An 18,081-nucleotide genomic window follows, 5' to 3' on the forward strand; every position below is an offset into this window, starting at 1 on the left:
TGACTGACTTATTTTTGCTTAGCATAATACACTCTAGTTCCATCCACGTTGTTGGCAGACGGCAAGATTTCATTCTTTTTGATGGCTTAGTAATACTCCATTGTGTATATATACACCACATCTTCTTTAGCCATTCATCAGTCGATGGTCATTTGGGCTCTTTCCAGTTTGGCTATTGTTGATATATTGTTGCTGTTATCAACACTGTGGTACATGTGCCCCTTCAAATCACTATGTTTGTATCCTCTGGATAAATACCTAGTAGTGCAATTGCTGGGTCATAGGGTAGCTCTATTTTTAACTTTTTGAGGAACCTCCATACTGTTTTCCAGAGTGGCTGCACCAGCTTGCATTCCCATCAACAGTGTAAGAGGGTTCCCCTTTCTGCACATCTTCACCAACAACTGTTGTTTCCTAACTTGTTAATTTTAGCCATTCTGACAGGTGTGAGGTGGTATCTCGATGTGGTTTTGATTTGTATTTCCCTGATGATAAGTGATATTGAGCATCTTTTCATGTGTCTGTTAGCCATTGGTAGATCTTCTGTGGAAAAAAGTCTGTTCATGTCTTCTGCCCATTTCTTAACTGGATTATTTATTTTTTGGTGTTGAGTTTAATAAGTTCTTTATACATTTTGGAAACTAGCCCTTTCTCCAATATGTCATTTGTAAGTATCTTCTCCCATTCCATCGGTGGCCTTTTGGTTTTATTGATTGTTTCCTTCGCTGTACAGAAGCTTTTTATTTTGATGAGGTCCCAATAGTTCAGTTTTTGCCCTTGTTTCCCTTGCCTTCAGAGACGTGTCGAGGAAGAAGCTGCTATGGACAAGGTCAAAGAGGTTGCTGCCTGTGGTTCTCCTCTAGGATTTTGATGGATTCCTGTCTCACATTTAGGTCTTTCATCCATTTTAAATTTATTTTCTGTACGGTGTAAGGAAGTGGTCCAGTTTTATTCTCCTGCATGTGGCTGTCCAATTTTCCCAGCACCATTTGTTGAAGAGACTGTCTTTTTTCCATTGGATATTCGTTCCTGCTTTGTTGAAGATTGTTGACCATACAGTTAAGGGTCCATTCTGGGTTCTGTGTTCTGTTCCATTGATCTCCGTGTCTGTTTTCGTGCTAGTACCATACTATCTTGATAATTACGCACTGGAATACAGATTGAAGTTCGGAATTGCAATGCCTCCAGCTTTGGTTTTCTTTTTCAACCTTCCTTTGGCTATTCAGGATCTTTTCTGGTTCCATACAAATTTTAGGACTGTTTGTTCCAGCTCTGTGAAAAATGCTGGTGGTATTTTGATAAGGATTGCATTGAATATGTAGATTGCTTTGGGTAGTACACACATTTTAATAAAATTTGTTCTTCCAATCCATGAGCACGGAATGTTTTTCCATTTCTTTGTGTCTTCCTCAATTTCTTTCATAAGCGTTCTATAGTTTTCAGAGTACCAATCTTTCACCTCTTTGGTTAGGTTTATTCCTAGGTATTTTATGGGTTTTGGTGCAGGTAGCAATCATTTTTAAATGACTCAAAGGGTATTAGGGGAAAGAACCCAATGTTCTCTATGTACACCATCTTTTGCAAATCTCACAAAGAAGCTAGAAAGTAACAAATAAAAATAATAGTTAAAATTTAGTATGTGCTTACTATCTGCCAGGCAGTGTTCTAAATACCTTAACATGTATTAATTTAATTGAAGCCGCCTAACCTTATGAGATAGTATTATTATATTTTTTATTTTTCAGATGAGAAAACCAGATTGGAGGGGTAAAAAAAAAACTACTAAGTGGCAGCACCAGTATTCAACCCCAGGTAGTATGGCACCAGAACGTGTGCATTCTACCCCTAGGCCATATGACATATAGATTATCCCCACTTAGACATCATGCTACCTCGCCCTACTACCTTTGACCTTGGTACAGGTCAAAGCAGGATTGTATGTATATACCTCAGATCCTCTATCCTAACACCCTAAGTCTGCAATGAAAAACCCCAAACATTTTCTGTTACTGGGCCTTTCGTATCTGAGTCAAATTAGGAATAGTGTCTTCCTTGGTTTCTCCACTCTTAACCCTAAATCAGCCACAGACACTTGACTGAACTGTAAATAGTTTTACATCTTTGCACACCCTGAGAAAAAGACAAGCCAGGAAGAATAAAAGGCTAGGAGCATGGATCCAAATTCTTCCTCAGTTACTGAACTAAGATGTCGTGTCCCCCGCCGCCCCGCATCCTGGCATTAACACTGACCCATGCCTGTTAAGAGTTTCCTACCACATCTCTCAGATTTGTAAGAGGAAGTTTTGGTCACCTCTGAGGAACCTGGTATACCTATCTATGATATACCTGCCTATTTCCATGTATGGTTTAAATGTACATGCACAGGATTGTCTTGGCTCCCTTGCAGTGTCCTTTTCCTTCCTAGAAGGAAAAAAGAGCCAGGAAAAATATCAGAGACCCAAAGGACCAACAAAGGTATGACCAGACAATCTAATGAGCTCAGTAAAAAAGCCAAAGTTCAACTCTTAAACTTTGAAAATATGAAATGCCAAATGACACTGTATATACCAAGTCTCTGATGCACAGCATTTATGAATTATGCAGCCTTGCATTATACTGAAAGTCTACAGATAACTACTGGTATTTGTTATTCCTTAAATTTATGTCTTAATTAGTTTGACAAGTTGATTTTAAATAATGAAAGCCATCTCTGAAAGGTCCATTTAGACTTGTGCAGATAATCAGCATCTGCCTCTAATCAAACTGAGATGATTAGCAAATTAAACCCTTTAATTAGCATTTTGCATAATTTAGCCAAATTATGCTTCTTAGGTTTAAGAAGGTGAAACAGGGTGAATTTATCAGTTAGATATTCCTTTAAATCTTTATTAATTATCAAAGTTTACCCCATCTACAGTAAAAATAAAGACATACAAATTAAATTCAGCTTAGTTGGCTAAAACCTAACACTTCACAACATTTAAGCTAATTATGTCATTTGGGGCAAATTAACACAATACTCAGAAGAGAAAAAAATTTTTCATTTCAATTTTCTCCATCAACTACCTCAGAGGTCAACTCACCCAAACTATATTCAAACAGCATTTTTAAGAAGAAAGGAAGGAAGAAGCAAGCATCTCTCTGCTGCCATTAAGTACTGCAGAAGGTTAATTTCACTAAACATTCAATCATACAGTTTTCAAGAAAAGCACTCATAAAAAGGTAAGTAACTTGTCAATTTTCTTTGTTAGAAAGAGACCACAGGACAATAAAGTAGCAAAGGGGCCATCACAAAAAAACAAGATAAGCCATTACTTTTATCTACAGGCAATACATTCTCTCACACACAGTGATGCTGACTTTTTTTTTTTTAAAGTATCTCCACTCTTAACTGACCAAAACACCCCATTAGCTACCAAAGGTACCAATTTCCAGGATTTGATAAACAAGTCAGATAATAAATAGCAAGAGCTTAAGAGATGGTGGAGGAAGCGTGTATCTTTTCTAACATATATTAAACTCCAGCTTCTGATGAAGACATGGTCTTGGAAATAGCCCCTCTGTTCTAGAACTAATCCTCTTACCAAAAAGCAGCAGTGAAATTTGAAAGTAGACTTTTCTCATGACTAAAGATAGCAACCTACTACAAACTTCAAATAAATTATCTTTATCCTGCTATGAATACTACCCAAACCATAGCTCTTCTTTTGTGTGTGTGCACGTGCATGTGTGCTTGTGTGTCAAAGGGAGTGATAAATAGAAAGAAAAATAATCATGTCAAGCTTATATTAAAAAGGAACACTCAAATAAATTCTAATTCATTTTAAAGAATATACAACATACCAAACGAAAACTGACACAGAATAAACAAGAAGCTATCCTTTCCGAATCCAAATTCCAATCCATTTGTATGCAGATCCGACTGCATTCCTGAACAACCTGTATTTGGAGAGCCCAAACAATAGCTCTGATGTACACTAATCAACCAAACAGTACCAAAATTGTTTCTTTAAGGACTTACTGAAGTGGCAATATTTTTAATATAATTTAGTGTTTCGCATCTACAGGCACTCCGAAAATATTAGTCGGTTCATTGACTGGAAAAATCAAGCCTACATTCCAAAGACTGTTCTTTTAGTAGTTCATAGTGGGTCTCAGACACAGCATCAACAGCCTAATTTGGAGCAACTACAGCTCTGAAGTGATATGATATATACCCAGCCGAAAAAAACTTATTTCTCTTAACCCTTGAATTATCAATAGGGCAACTAAAAGGCAAATGTAAAAAGTTAAAACTCTAGGAATATAAAAGCCCAACCTTTAGTCTTAATTCATTTGCTATTTAACAAACCCCCGTAGCCTTTTACTATTAAAGCAGAAGGAAGAGACATATAAACACCTGCAAAGCATGAACTTCAATTCATTTCACTACTTTTTTCCCTTCTGCACTGATCGGACCATTGGAAGTTAAAGTACAGTGCTTTGGCTCCCCCAAATGACACTTCTAGAGCATAATAATCCTGTCACAGAGAAAAGAAACAAAAGCCAAATACAACGGGGTTCCTTGTATCCCATCCTCATTGGAAGAAACTTGTCCAGTACTAGATTCAGTTTTAATATCATCATCCCTCATCTACCCTACTCTCAACCTAATTAAACAAAAATATTATATATTCAACCAAGAGTTTATCTCCAAGTCCCAAAAGGTGAAGGAATTACATAATTAAGAAACAGGAGTAAAGTGAAGGTAAAAGTATTGTACCAAAAAGTTTGCATCACAGAGGTATTAACAGTCCAAAAAAAATAACACGTTTCTATAAAAATGCCTTAAAGTAATTAACCACAAAGATTAGTTCCAAGATTATAACTAACCAGAACTTCAAACACCAAAAAGTTCTAATCTGAGAAATAAAAAATATCACTAATAAAAATCACTTGTTTAATTTTAAACATTCAATATAACTCCTAGAGTTAGAGTCTGCTGTTTTCATATGCATAAGCAAAATGCTTACTAAATAATAAAATGGCTAACCTTTAGTGTTCACAATGTGCCAAGCACTATGCAATTTACATAGATAATTTCTTTCAGTTTCACAACAATTCTATGAGGAATATACTAAGATGTTCTCTATCTTATTGTAGAAGAAAATGAGGCATTGAAAGGTTAGGTAACTTACCCAGGGTCATAAAAAATCCATTATGAGATTAATTTTCCCACATTTTCTCACTCATACACTCTCCCTTAGCAATCTTCTTTTCCACAGATTCAAATACTACTGTTACATATGTATTTTGATTATATACTTTCAACCATGACCTCTTGAACACAGCCTTATATGCTGAATTGTCCACCGCCTATCTCCACTGGCCTACCAGCACTCATAAGCAGTATATTCACAACCAAATATACCATCCTATCCCAAAAACATATTCCTATTTCTATATTCCCTACCATTACTAATACACTATTCTTTATCTACCAAATAGCTTGGAGTCATCTTCATTTCACATTCCACTAAGTCATCAAATCTTCAGGCTCCTTCCACGTCTACCGTGTTGGCCCACCTCTTTCCATCGCCACAGTCACTTCTATAATTCAGACCCTCATTCAGTCCTTCATTTGGTCATTCACTCAACAAATTTTCCTTGTTGTTAACAGAGAAACTGGCAACATCTCAACAGAACTCTGCTGTAAGTCTCAACATTCTACTACTTGGTAATCTTTTTTTAACTTTTAATTTTTTTTAACTTTTCATTTTAAAATAATTATAGACCCACAAGTTGCAAAAACAGGACATAGAGTTCCCTTGTACCCTTCACCCAGGGTCCCTCAATGGTTATATCTTACATAACTAGAGTACAAAACCTAAACCAGGACAAATGACGTTGGTACAATGCATGTGTACAGTTCCGTGCCATTTCACCACATCTGTAGATATGTGAAACAACCACAATTAAGAGGAATTATTTTTACTCTGAGGATCTTAGTGTTAATTAATCTCATTAAGGCTTTAATAGACTCATTCTCATGGTCAGCTAGTAGGCAGGCCCACTTAAAGATACATGAAGTGGTGTCCAATATTACCTGATAATCTTAAATCTCAACTTCGGGGGCGCCTGGGTGGCTCAGTCAGTTAAGCGTCTGCCTTCGGCTCAGGTCATGATCCCAGGGTCCTGGGATCGAGCCCGACATCGGGCTCCCTGCTCCGCGGGAAGCCTGCTTCTCCCTCTCCCACTCCCCCTGCTTGTGTTCCCTCTGTCGATGTCTCTCTCTCTGTCAAATAAATAAATAAAATCTTAAAAAAAAAAAAAATCTCAACTTGGGTCTCAACTCTGGACTTCCTTATTCACTCAGCTACTGTGGTTCTCTTTTATCATACTAAATTAAAACATGTCAGTCCACTCCTCAAAAAGTTTCAGCAATTCCTTCCTGCCCTTATCCTATCTCACTAGCCTCCCCTCCCTCTCTTCCCCATAATTTTTTTTTTCTTTTTTAAGATTTTACTCAGTTATTTGACAGAGAGAGAGTGAGAGAGCACAAGCAGGGAGAGCAGCAGGCGGAGGGAGAGGGAGAAGCAGCTTCCCGCAGAGCAGGGAGCCTGATGTGGGGCTCGATCCCAGGACCCTGGGATCATGACCTGAGCCAAAGGCAGACGCTTAACTGACTGAGCCATCCAGACGCCCCTTCCCCACAATTTAACTACAAACTTCCTTGTCATAAAAATGTACAACCAAGGGCACCTGGGTGGGTCAGTCACTAAGCGTCTGTGTTCGGCTCGGGTCATGATCCCAGGGTCCTGGGATCAAGCTCCACATCAGGTTCCCTGCTCCGCGGGAAGCCTGCTTCTCCCTCTCCCACTCCCCCTGCTTGTGTTCCCTCTCTCACATTCTGTCAATTAAATAAAATAAAATCTTCAAAAAAAAAGAAGATCTCAGAGGAGTAGGAGTTATGCTGGAGTTATGCTGCGGTTAGGAAAAATAGGATGACAGAACTATGTGTGTTCAAGCTGGAAAGAAGAAAGAGTACTACACTACATTAAGGAAGAGCAGGCTGCTGTTCCTAGAAAAAAAGAAAGGCAGGTTCCAAGACCCTCTATCACCAACCAGTCCTCAGAACAGAGCTCCAGCAGCTGGTGAGCCCCCACAAAGCAAAAGAAAGAGATCATCCTAACCCACCCATTCCATCCCTCAGGTTTATCTTCAGAACCTGTAAACTGACAAGTTAATATATAAATTTTATAGGTCCCTAGGTCCAAAGGCAAAGTTCTCTCAATGGTTTGGTGCTTGGAATTCCTCTATTGTTTATACACATCATCATCACCATGCATTAAAATATAAATAAATTTAAAAATTAGAATTCTTATGATTAACATTTCTCAAGTCTATTTTAAGTCGCCATAAATAATACAATTTCTAGGAATTATTTCTATACATAAGTGATCCAAAGACCAGAAACCTCACTATACGAACAGCACAATCTCAGGAAAAAAGCACCTTCGCTATGTTCTATGAAGATATCTCCAAAGGGAACAGAAAGAACTGAATGTCCCACCCCAGGCCCACCAAATGATCTGTGAGCAGAGAGCCAGTCTTAATTCCCCTCATCTGAGAAGTCTGCTTGCCCTGTTCCACTAGGACACTAGGAAGCTCTACATCCACAATACATGAAGAGTTTTGAACTCTGTTTATGAAAGGGACTATAAAGAAGTATTATTTTGATGCCACTTTTGACCGTCTCCATGTGCTATGCTCACAGTTGTTGTGCATACTGGAACTACACAATACAGAGGGTTTAAGAAGATTATTTTTTACAAATAATAGTAAGACATCCAGATATAACCTTAGTTATGGAAACAATATGTCTGGGATGACAGCTACTTTAGTGTTAGTGAAGTAAAAAGTCTGTTTTTTAAAAAGGGGTAACTCCATAACTAAAATATAAAAGAAACAGAAAAGCAATCTAAAACAAAATAATACTAACATACATAAACAATCACACATAGTGCATTAAATGTCATAATCAAGAGGCACCTGGGTGACTCAGTCGGTTAAGCGTCCAACTTTTGTTTCGGCTCAGGTCATGGTCTCAGGGTCGTGAAAGTGAGCCCCACATCCAGCTCTGCGCTTAGTGTGCAGTCTGCTTGAGATTCTCTCTCCCTCTCCCACCGCCCCTCTCCGCCACTCACATGCACACACTCTCTCAAATAAATAAATCTTAAAAAAAAAAATGTCATGGGGCGCCTGGGTGGCTCAGTCATTAAGCGACTGCCTTCAGCTCAGGTCATGGTCCCAGGGTCCTGGGATCGAGTCCCACATCGGGTTCCCTGCTTGGCAGGAAGCCTGCTTCTCCCTCTCCCACTCCCCCTGCTTGTGTTCCTGCTCTCACTATCTCCCTCTGTCAAATAAATAAAATCTTTAAAAAAAAAAAAAGTCATAATCAAGTAAATACTGTACCCATTCCTAGCAACACTATGAATGCAACCTCCACCAATGCAGACTGATATAGTGTGTGTGTTGGTGCCTCAAATGCCACATCAGTGAAGTGCTTTTCCAAAAAGGTGAACTTACAGAAACATATGGAACAAAACAAAGCATAATTATCCATCAATTCACGCAGTAGTTTCGTTCCAGAAATTATCAGGGTACACAAAAGCCATGGGGGAAAAAAAACACTTTATGTATATTTATAAAACAGTGTTTGGGTCTAGATACAGATCATGAGAAACAGGTTTTTTGTTTTTTTTACCCCACATAAATTTTTTAAAGGAACAACAAAAAAATCAATAAAGACATGGAAAAACACATTGTTGTACAGAACTATCCAATGCATTGCAGACACTCCAGCATCCCCATCTCCTATTAAACGCTTGTAGCACCCACCAATCATTGTTACAACCATCAGAAATATACCACAAAGATGTCCAAAGTATCTATTAGCAGAGTAGCCCCTGGAGTCCAGAACCCCTAGAATGAACCAAGGAGCTATCTTCCTAAAAGGCCCAGTCTAAAACAACCAGTGGACCTCTCTCTAAAGAAGGTCCTCCTCCTTTCTTCTAAGCCAAGAACAAAACCAAATCAAGCCTGTAACTTTCTTTTTACCACCCTGTTAAATTATTCCTATCTCAAGCATAAAATCTACTCCTGAATTTTGGCTTCCACTGACCTTTGAATATTACAGGAGTCTATTGTTGAACATGAACTAAAACATACAATGTGACCAAAGAAATGTTCGGGAAAAAAAAAAAAAGTACCAGAGAAGAAAAGCAACATAGGGTATAGAATAGCCATGGTCAAGATAATGAGCCCTTCAACAACTGAGCTGTGTAAATACAATGTTTTCCCTAGAGGTAGCACACATATTATATTGGGAAAACTACTTATGGCATATTTAATATATTGTGTTTCCATTTCTGCTAAGAACTGTCAGCTAAAATAAAACATCTTAGTAAAATTACAGTTAATGCTTTAATTTCCTACATTAATGTAAATCTCTAATCTCACACCTGTGTTTGTGTATCCCTTTTGATGAGCGCTGTCACCTTAAATGTCAGCAGCTATTCCACTTCATTTCACTGCTAGTTAAGGACTAGCCGGGAGGAAATGTGCTCATATATTTAGTAACATGTTTTGTGCTATACACATTTCAAAAACCTCCAGGTCAGATTTTTGAGTTCCAGTTCTAGCATTTAACTCTGGGTAAGTTACCTCACCTCTCTAACCTTTCCTCATGGAACTGCTGTCCGGATTAACTTATATAATCCATTTAAAGCATTTAGCTTAGTGCCTGGCATTCAGTGAACACATAACAAATGTCAGCTATTTAGTGACTAACTTCTCTCCTCTGTCTCCTTAGATCACCGTGGAGACCCAAACCTTAATAAGTCCACTGCTCATTCAGGTTACCAACAAGTATTCCTTCCTTGGGGAACAAGGACCCCATGCAAGCTCCGAAACAGTCCTCCAGATTTTCTAACATTCATACAGAGGTGACACTCTCTGGATCAACTAAAAGAAGCCGGAATATATTTGGCTACTCGACTCCAATATAGACAACAGAAGTATTCTCTTGCCCAAAAGCTTCATGCAACACTGGAATTGGGGGAGCACACTCTGAGCAGAGATGAACAGGGAAAAAGCCAGAGAGCTGGCAGGTATCAATAGCTGGAGGAGGCACCAGGAATCTGAAAGCCAAGGAGATTAGCAATCAGCAGCAACGAGGGAGTAAAGAGAGAGAAAGGAGTACAGAGTAAGAATTTCAACTGCTTTATCTCCGTCTTCAGAAGGGTGGGGAGTAGAAGGATGGATATACTGATAGGGCCTGGGCTAACTGGCAACTACTTCCTCCTGCCTTTGTAACTCAGACTTAGCCACTCAATGACTAGAACAACACAAAATGATTTTTTCCTGCAACTCCATCAGCCTTCCCCAACCCTGGTTCTTAATCGTATCCCAAAGACCTAGGATACGGCACTCTGATCTAGGCTCTGAACTAGTCCATGACAGGACTTCAACTAAAAAGGATTAAACTTTCAGGGAGGAGAGGGCAGCAGGAGACAAGAAAAAGGAAGATTATAGATTGAAAAAATATACATTTAAAAATTCAGTCTTTTTGGGACGCCTGGGTGGCTCAGTTGGTTAAGCGACTGCCTTCGGCTCAGGTCATGATCCTGGAGTCCCGGGATCGAGTCCCGCATCGGGCTCCCTGCTCGGCGGGGAGTCTGCTTCTCCCTCTGACCCTCCCCCCTCTCATGCTATCTCTCTCTATCTCATTCTCTCTCTCAAATAAAAAAAAAAAAAAAAAAAAAATCTTAAAAAAAAAAATTCAGTCTTTTTTTGAAGACCTTCAGAAAACATAAGTAACACTATACAATGTAAACATAAGTAACACTATACAATGTAAAAGAGAGAATATCAGAACACTAAAAATGATATTTAGTAAATTAATTTCATTCTTTTAGGATCTAAATAGCAACATATATATAACATTATTAGGTGAGAAACTTCAGCTCAGCTACAGCATACTTTTTCAAGGGCAAAGTCAGAGGCATGAAGTCATCACCAATAAGAATACAAGGAATTCTGTATTCAAAAGCTATACAAAAACTTTAAAAAAGAAAAATGACTTTCGTAAGTTATTTGAAAATTTTTGCGTATGTTAATTTTAGCCTTCAAGGGTAACTCAGCTTGAAGTTTCACATTTAGTCATAGCATCTCTAGGTTTAAACTATCTTATAATGAGCAAAATCTAATTTTGTAGCTTGATAAGGAAAATCCAAATTTTGTGAACTTCTAAAATATTGCCACTAAAGACCATCTGCTATGGTGTATTTTTACAATTATATGCATAAACAGTGAGTCCTCAATTAAGTAAAAGAATTCAATAAACCTTTTCCTCACTCTCCAAATACTATAGCTACCTAAAAATATATATGAAACAATACAAAGTTAGCTTCCATAATTATCTGATGTCAAAAAACAACATGAGGTTAAGAGGATTATATTTGTAGAGTGTGCTTATAGAAAGGAAGCCCTATTAATGCCTTCCCTTACATCATTTGAAAATAAGTTAAAGGTGGGGCGCCTGGGTGGCTCAGATGGTTAAGCATCTGTCTGCCTTCGGCTCAGGTCATGATCTCAGGGTCCTGGGATCGAGCCCCACATCGGGCTCCCTGCTTGGCGGGGAGCCTACTTCTCCCTCTCCCTCTACTGTTCCCCCTGCTTGTGCTCTCTCACTCTGTCAAATAAATAAATAAATAAATCTTAAAAAAAAAAAGAAAGAAAATAAGTTAAAGGTATGCAATTGCAACAGAAACACATAAAGAGCTCTGGGCAAATCATAAATTTTCCTATAAAGAATACAGAACAAATGGAAATCTGCTAACCAGCATAATCCCTCAAATTCAGTTCAACAGAAAAAGCTCATTTCATATAGGACATATATATACCTATTACCTAATATTTAACCCTGAAAAAGATAAGTATTCCATGTTACTGTACTCATCTTAAAGATTACCTCATGTTTATGAAACAGAAATAGAGGTAAATCTTTTGAACTGAGTAGTATTTTCTCTGGAAATTAACTCCTTTACTCAACACTCAGCACCATGCTGGAATCCATTAGACAATTCAACTCAAAATTGCCCACTTCAAATTCTTGGAATATAAAATGATCCACGGGGTACCTGGGTGGCTCAGTCAGTTGAGCACTTGACTCTTGGTTTCAGCTTAGGTCATGATCTCATGGGTCGTAGGATCGATCCCCACATCAGGCTTCATGCTCAGTGGGGAGTCTGCTTGGAGATTCTCTCCCTCTGCCCCCTCCCCCTGTGCTCTCTCTCTCAAATAAATAAATCATAAAAAATAAATAAACAAATAAATAAAACGGTTTACTTCCCCACTCTGAAAATAAACTTGAACCTTCATCTGATTATTAATCCTTTCTCCCTCAGTTCCTTTTAAGTCTGGAATTTCCAACAAGAGTTAATAGTATGTGTGGGAGGAGGAGCAAGACGGCGGAGGAGTAGGAGACCTAAATTTCGTCTGGTCCCAGGAATGCAGCTAGATAGGGATCAAACCATTCTGAACACCTATGAACTCAACAGGAGATCAAAGAAAAGAATAGCAGCAACTCTCTGAACAGAAAAGCGACCACTTTCTGGAAGGTAGGACGTGCGGAGAAGTGAATCTGAGGCGATATACGGGAAGATAGATGGCGGGGGAGGGGGCCTCCATCAGCCGCTACCGGCAAATGATAGAGCAGCAGAGCACAAAATCGGAACTTTTAGAAGTCTGCTCCGCTGAAGGACGTCGCTCTAGTGGCTAAGTGGGGGGTGGAACCCTCGCTGGGACAGGGTGGTCTAAGGACCCTCAGGGTCACAGAAAGACCAGGGGTGCCTGACTGCGGCAGAGTTCCCAGGTATTGGAGCAGGGAAGCCGGGTGCAAAGACGGAGCCGAGGAGTGCGCTCTCAGCTCAGGGTTGCCAAGAGTTAATCATATGTGCTTACCATCCCACTTCACTCTTCTCCAGGCCCCCTTTTCACTCCTGTCATGGTCAATGGCTTGTCAGACGTCCTATGAAAAGCTTCCATGCTCATCAAATACATTTGTTCTCTAGTGTGTTCCACTAGATGTCCGTTTTGACATGTGCGTGTTTTGTCTCAGCTGTAACATCAGACTCCCCATTGGCTGAAATTTATTCCACGTCAGAGGGAAAATTACAGTACACATTTCTCGATTTTGCAAGCACATTAAAATTGCTTTGCAACTTATTACTAGGCTTATAATAATTTGTAAACATATCCCAGAGGGTAGCTACAAAGACAGTCATATATATCAAATGAATGGCATTTTCCTATTTTATGTAATAGAAAGAGTTGACCACAATGATGAATGCACAGTCCAAAAGAGCTACAACAAACCTAACTAGATCAACTAGCTACAAAAACAATATAATAAAGGCCAAAATGATCAGAAAACCATGACTACCTCAAGGCCAACTTGCAAATATCTAAGAAATAATAATGCACAAGTGAACACCAAAAACTACTTTAAACTTCAACATGTAAAACTATTAAATCAATGTAAAATCAATGTTCCAATGTTAACTAGGGAAAAGTATCCAGAAGTTCCTAATAAATTCACATAACTGACATTTCCAATAACAAATGACAAATTAAACATTAATTCATGATCACTGAAAAGAAGGACTGAGCCAAAAATGACATGAAATAATTTCTAATATAGAAGAAATTAAGATTCCAAACTTCAAGGGATAAGAAACAGATTTTAAATATCAGATTCAGGATAAGGAAAATTATTTTAAAATAGGTAAAAATAAGCAATCCAAAGTTTTACAAGTACTTGTTTTCAGTGAGCCAGGTAATAAGGTTACCAACCACAATGCCTTCACTCAAAAACCCTCCCTTCCAGGGGCGCCTGGGTGGCTCAGTCATTAAGCGTCTGCCTTCGGTTCAGGTCATGATCCCGGGGTCCTGGAATTGAGCTCCGCATCAGGCTCTCTGCTCGGCGGGAAGCCTGCTTCTCCCTCTCCCACTCCCCCTGCTTGTGTTCCCTCTCTCGCTGTGTCTCTGTCAAATAAATAAAATCTTAAAAAAAAAAAAAAAAAACCTCCCTTCCTGAACATATTTGACAATGGAACAACAGTTGTTCTACTTAACATGCAGTGGACTTCTCATTTGTAACACATGGAATACATTCATCTTTTAAGATGCTCACCTTCACTGTACTGCCATTAAATCCACTGGTATTTCAAATCAGGTAAAAAATATTTTTGACTGTCCTAAGAAGATTTTTTAAAACATCAAGGTAAATTACAAACAGCTATCAGACTCTGAACAGCAAGAACACAGAGAACCTTTGTCTGCGAGGCTGACAGGTGTCAAAACCTGACCTTTCCCTAACTGGTCAACTGAAAAATCGTTAATAGTATGTTTGATCTTACTCATTCACCTTTAATATGACACAAGGTTAAGTCAATCAACTCAGCAATTAGATCCAAAATGTCCCCCCCAAGACAGCAATAATTAATCATTTCTAATCCTTCCTAGAAATTTCAGATTTAAAATACAAATTATTTACACATAAATCCAAGAATGAAAAATATCAGTTTTTCCTTTCTGAATACTTCACATTAAGGTTTTATGTTATGTATCTTAAAAATTCAGAATCTAAAATCTCCACTAAAAATCCAAATACAGACTACAAAAGCTAAATTATCAAAACACAGTCTGAACAAGAAATACAACACAAGAGTCCCAGTCTGATAACTGGCCTCATTCACCTCCTTCAAACTTTTATCCAATAAATTTACATCAACTATGGCAAACAAAAAATTTAAGAAAAAAAAACCTCACAAAGAAATTAATTATTCCCTTTTCTGTACGTATTTCTCCATCAAAGCAAACACAATGCAATTTAATTGTAACGCTGCATCTCCTTCTAATATAAAAATATACTTATTTTACAGAAAGAGATCCATATAAAAGTCAATGCAGCTTTAGGGGCACCTGCTGGCTCAGTTGGTAGAGCATGTGACTCTTGATTTCAGGGTTGTAAGTTCAAGCCCCACATTGGGTGTGGAGATTACTTAAAAATATTTTTTTAAAAAAGTCATTGCAGCTTTAATTAATCTGAAAAGATAAACAAATGCATACAAACGTAGAGTCCAGGTAGACTCTAAGATGTGTGTGCCAGCAACCCAGCTTCTGTAACATGGAAGCCAAGATGGCCCTGTGGCTCTCTACTCCCCACTATTTCCCTCTGCCTCAACTTGGGCAGCAGGGTCTATTACACATCAGAGACGAGCTTATACAATAAATGCTAATAACTTTACCCTAATTCCTGCTTTGCCTTGAGTCTAAAAGCATCACTGACACCTGTTTTAGCACAACAGTTTCAAACACAAACCAAATATTCCAATCAAAGTGAAGAAAAATGTGCATGTTCCCATTAACGAAATGGTAAAAGTTGGGAAATGGGAAGAGCCAGAGGGAGCTACTGGCAAGCTAATCAAAAGCACCTAAATTCAAGTGCCTTGATTACTAGTATCAGCTGCCATGAGAGTATACCAGAAAAAGAAGGAAAAAGGTCTCTGCTAGTAAAGTGATACAATCTATCACAGGAACGGTTTTTCTGCCAAGCCCCTGCAATGCTTTCTCACCCTTTTCTTTCCTCCGTGAATCAGCACCAGCTACAAACACTTGATCAAGTTTTATATTCCACACTGTTTATTTCAAAAACAAAAACATGTTTTTACACTATACACCTCCAACCAAGGTTCTGATAAACCACCCAGGAGGACTACCTACATCCTATCCCCCAACAACTAATAATCACTGAACTAAAAAAACGAAAAGTCAAACAAAAAGCCAAAAGTTACTCTTCCTTTTAGAAACTGCATAGGATCCCCAGTGACATACAAATGTAGACATTAATTTTCCCTACATTCAATTTTCCAATCTTATCCATATTTCTACATCTTACTTTAATGCATGTTTATTATAATGCACCTCAAATGACCTGCAGAATGAAACAGAATATAAATACAGTAATTATAGCAAACAGACTGGAAGCAACCAGAATAATATTAAAAGCCAATCATGACTGCCAAGACACTTGTTAAAAGTATGCCTATATGTGCCATAAATTCCACTCTCCTATAATAACAAGACCCAAAATAGATTTTAAGTTCTTTTTTAATCCCAGTTAGTTAACATATAGTGTTATATTAATTTCAGGGATACAATAGAGTGATTCAACACTTCCATACATCACCTGGTGCTCATAACCACAAATGCACTCCTAATCCCCATCACCTACTCAACCTACCCCCGCAACCCCCCTCCCTTCTGGTAACCATCAGTCAGTTCCCTATGGTTAAGAGTCTATTTCTTGGTTTGCCTCTCTTTTTTCTTTCCCTTTGCTCAAATGTTTTGTTTCTTAAATTCCACGAGTGAAATCATATGGTATTCGTCTTTCTCTGACTTATTTCACTTAGCATAGTACTCTCTAGTTCCATCCATGCCATTACAAATGGCAAGATTTCATTCTCTTTGATGGCTGAATAATATTCCATTGCATATATATACCACATCTTCTTTACCCATTCATCTATCAATGGACAGACCCTTGGGTTGCTTCCATAATTTGGCTATTGTAAATAATGCTGCAACAAACATAGGAGTGCATATATCCCTTTGAATTAGTGTTTTTTTATTCTTTGGGTTAATACCCCATAGTATGATTGCTGGATCATAGGCTTGTTCTATTTTTAACTTTTTGAGGAAACTGCATACTGTTTTCCAGAGTAGCTGAACAAGTTTGCATTCCCACCAACAGTGCAAGAGGGTTTCCCTTTGTCCACATCCTCACCAACACTTGCTGTTTCTCATGTTGTTGATTTTAGCCATTCTGATAGGTGTGAGGTGATATCTCATTGTAGTTTTGATTTGCATTTCCCTGATGGTAAGTGATGATGAACATCTTTTCAAGTGTCTGTTGGCCATCTGTAGGTTTTCTTTGGAGAAATGTCTGTTCATATCTTCTGCCCATTTTTAATTAGATTATTTGGGGGGGCTGTTCAGTTTTATAAGTTCTTTATATACTTTGGATACTAGCCCTTTATCAAATATGTCATTTGCAAATATCTTCTCCCATTCCACAGGTTGCCTTTTAGTTTTGTTGATTGTTTCCTTCACTGTTCAGAGCTTTTTATTTTGATGTGTTCCCAGGAGTTTATTTTTGTTTTTGTTTGCCTTGCCTCAGGAGGCATATCTAGAAAAAAGCTGCTAGGGCCAATGTCAAAAAACCCACTGCCTGTGTTCTCTTCTAGGATTTTTATGGTTTCAGGTATCCAAAATAGATTTTTTTTAATTGCAGCAAAAACATATCAAATCTAATTAACCCCAAGCTTCTCCAAATACAGACATTTGCGGCCTCTATATCTGCCATATTACTAATATATATGCAAGGCACAATACTAACAACTCTATATGCTCTAAATTTTTTTAAAGATTTTATTTATTTATTGGAGAGAAAGAGAGCACAAGCGGTGGGAGCAGGAGCAGAAGGAGAAGCAGACTCCCCGCTGAGCAGGGAGCCTGACACAGGGCTCGATTCCAGGACCCTTAGATCATAACCCAAAGGCAGCCACTTAACCGACTGAGCCACCCAGGTGCCCTTACTCTAACTAATTTAAAACTCAGGAATCTGTGGTGAGGATTAGGATTATCTTCATTTTATTTATTTATTTATTTTAAAGAGAGAGAGAGAACACAAGCAGGAGGAGCAACAGAGGGGAATGGAGAGGGAGGGGGGAAAAATCTCAAGCAGACTCCATGCTGAGCACAGAGCCAGATGCAGGGCTCGATCTCATAACCCTGATATCACGACCTAAGCCAAAACCAAGGGTTGGACACTCAACTGACTGAGCCACTCAGGCACTCCGGGATTATCCTCATCTTAAAAATGAGGAAACAAGTACAGATCAGAAAATTTACTCAAAATCACATACCTGATTGCCAAGTCTGGGATTGAATTTTATGCTACCTATAAGTCAAAAG

At 38.4% G+C, this 18,081-nt stretch overlaps 1 protein-coding gene and 1 pseudogene across 2 annotated transcripts in view; both read right to left on the reverse strand.

Annotated features, from left to right (window-relative positions):
• The window catches only part of PRIM2 (DNA primase subunit 2), a 365,514-nt gene that overhangs the window by 291,329 nt on the left and 56,104 nt on the right, over window positions 1–18,081 (reverse strand). The gene's annotated exons all lie outside the window — the stretch shown is intronic.
• The window catches only part of LOC116635732, a 34,625-nt pseudogene that overhangs the window by 7,162 nt on the left and 9,382 nt on the right, over window positions 1–18,081 (reverse strand).

The sequence above is a fragment of the Phoca vitulina genome, unplaced genomic scaffold (genome assembly GCF_004348235.1).
Source record: "Phoca vitulina isolate PV1807 unplaced genomic scaffold, GSC_HSeal_1.0 scaffold11, whole genome shotgun sequence".
Lineage (NCBI taxonomy): Eukaryota > Metazoa > Chordata > Mammalia > Carnivora > Phocidae > Phoca > Phoca vitulina.